This window comes from Lupinus angustifolius, chromosome LG17 (genome assembly GCF_001865875.1).
Source record: "Lupinus angustifolius cultivar Tanjil chromosome LG17, LupAngTanjil_v1.0, whole genome shotgun sequence".
Taxonomy (NCBI): domain Eukaryota; kingdom Viridiplantae; phylum Streptophyta; class Magnoliopsida; order Fabales; family Fabaceae; genus Lupinus; species Lupinus angustifolius.
In genome coordinates, this window is record NC_032025.1 from 9,296,109 (window position 1) to 9,298,722 (window position 2,614).

A 2,614-nucleotide genomic window follows, 5' to 3' on the forward strand; every position below is an offset into this window, starting at 1 on the left:
CACGCTCCGACGTCTTTTGGAGGGAGGAACGTGCTGCTTGTTGAAGTGGGGGCGGAGGCTCATCTGGTAGCAACTGCGAGCCGAGTGTTGGTCTCCTTTTACTGTGCAGACTTGGAGAGTGATGGAGAGGAACTTCATGCAGAGGTGGGGTGTAGAGACGATGGCTCCAAGCCTGTTCAAAGTCGGCCGGCCGATTATGGCATTGTATGCTGAATCGCACTAGACGACCAAGAACTTTGTTTGGACAATCCTGCTCATGGGGTGGTCGCCGACTGTAAGCCAAATCTCTACGTATCCCCTGGGAATGATTCCCTGACCGGAAAATCTGACCAGCTGTCCATCATAAGGTAAGAGGTCGCGATCCCAGAGCTCCATTTTTTCAAATAGATCCTGAAAAATAACGTCAGCCGAGCTACCTTGATCAATGAACAGGCGACTAAGCTTTTTGTTGTTAAGTTTGGCGGTGATGACGAGGGGGTCATCGTGGCCTCGGACGACACCTTCATAATCCCGGTCGTCGAAAGTAATGGGGGGAGCGGATCTGTAATGTTGTTTCTGCTGGGAGCTTCTGGCAGCGACGTGCATTACTTCCCGGACATACTTTTTTTGGGCGGTCCTGGAGGTACCCCCGGCAGCAAAACCTCCGAAGATGGTGTTGATATCAACTAGGCTCTGTGGTCTCCGATTGTCTACCTGGTGCCTATCCGTTGAGGACGTGGGGTAGGACGCCGTTCGTTGTTGAAATTGTGGGGGGGACCGTCTTCTTGGAGGTTCTGGGCGACGGGGTGGCGGTGATCGTCGGAGCTGTTCTAAACCTGCGATGAATCGCTGTAGATGACCAGCCTGTATGAGATCTTCAATTGTATCTCGGAGCTGGGTGTAGTCATTGGTTAAGTGGCCGAACATACTGTGGTAGTCACAATATTTGGACCGGTCTTGCGGGTCGGGCTTTGCAGGGCGGGGGCGTGGGAGTTGGACGAGGTGAGTGGAGAGGACCTCTTGCAAGATTCGGGAACGGCTGGCGTTCAGGGGGGGTATAGGGGGAGTATTTGGCCTTTTTGGCTAGTGAGGGTAGGTCGCGGGGTAGGTCTTGTGATCTTGGCCGTTTGGTTTCCCATGAGGGGTGGTGTGTTTGGGGCTCAGTATGGGTGTGCATGTGGTGGGTTTCTTCGAGGTTGATGAATTGCTAGGCCTTGGAACGGAGGTCTTCCATAGTAAGGTCGATGTATTTGGCTAACTCCGCGCGGAAAAGACCTTCTTGGAGTCCCATAACGAGGACATGCACTGCTACTTCGGGGCTTAGGGTACGTACCTTCATAGACTCGGTATTGAACCGATCGAGGTATGCCCGAATGGATTCATTGGATCCCTGGCGAATTCCAGACAGTGTGTATGATGACCTTGGTTGCTCCTTGCTCGCTGTGAANNNGCAAGGGTTCCCCAAGTGTTGATGCTGTTTGGGGCTAGGCGGGTGAACCATTGGAGGGCCGCTTTTTTAAGAGTCAGGGGGAAAGCCCTGCACATGATGGGGTCAGTCGCCCCGTGGAACAACATAGAAGCCTCGAAGGCGTCGAGGTGGTCTTGTGGGTCCGCCGTCCCATCGTATTGGTCCATGTTTGTGGTGCGGTGGAAATGGGAGGGTAATGGGTAAGCCATAATAGTAGGTGTAAAGGGATGCCTAGCACCACAAGAGTGGTGTGGGGTTGGTTGGGATGGTGGGTGGGATTCGTTCGCTGACTCTTCACGGTTACTTTCGTGAAAAGGGCGTTCAGAATGATCCTCAGGGTTGATTTTGGACTGGCGGAGTTCTTGTATTACGTCGGCCTGCTACTGGATGAGCCGCTCTTGGCGTTCCAGCATCTGGAGAAGTTGTTGGGTGGTTGGCTGCTGTTCTAGAGTGGTCTGATGGCTATGGCTAGCTTGGTGGGATGGTTGTCTCGGTGGGGGAAGGTTGCTTGGTGCAGGGTCGACTTGGCTGGTTGATAGAGCTCGGTTTCTGGTGGTTACCATGGTGTGAGTAGGAAGCACAGACGGCGCCAATGTTCTTTATTAGAACACAAAGATACAGGCTATGGTTGATCAGATGTTGATGAAGGGGCAGAAGATAGTCGCCAAAGCAGCAGGAAGAAGTAAAAGCAGCAGGAGGAAGTAGGAGAATTGGACCCGCCGGTGGAGGTACCTGAAAAGGTTCTCCGACGATCAAGTCAGTGTATGAACTAGTGAGAGAATAACAATAGAATGAGTAATATATGAGAGTGAAGAGATTAAGCTACTTCCTGTTGGTGGAGATCCCTATTTATAGAAGGGAGAGTTGACATTGAGTTCTTGACTGGTAGTGCGACGCGTGGCCGACCAAGAGTGTTGTCGGGAGTTGCTTTTCCCGTGTCAGCCGGTCTGCTAGGACCGTACACTGTGCCATCCTTGTCTTCTAGCCTGCGGTTGGTTGGGTGTCCGTTCTGTGACCTGTCTGTTGTGCTGGCAGGTAGGTTGGTGGGGTACGGAAAGCATGTTGTCCCCTGGGTCAACTCTAGTGGTCCCAACAAGTGGGGTCCACCTCGGTGACCAAGCTTGGGACTCTTGGAATTCGTCGGGTAGGAATATATATATATATATA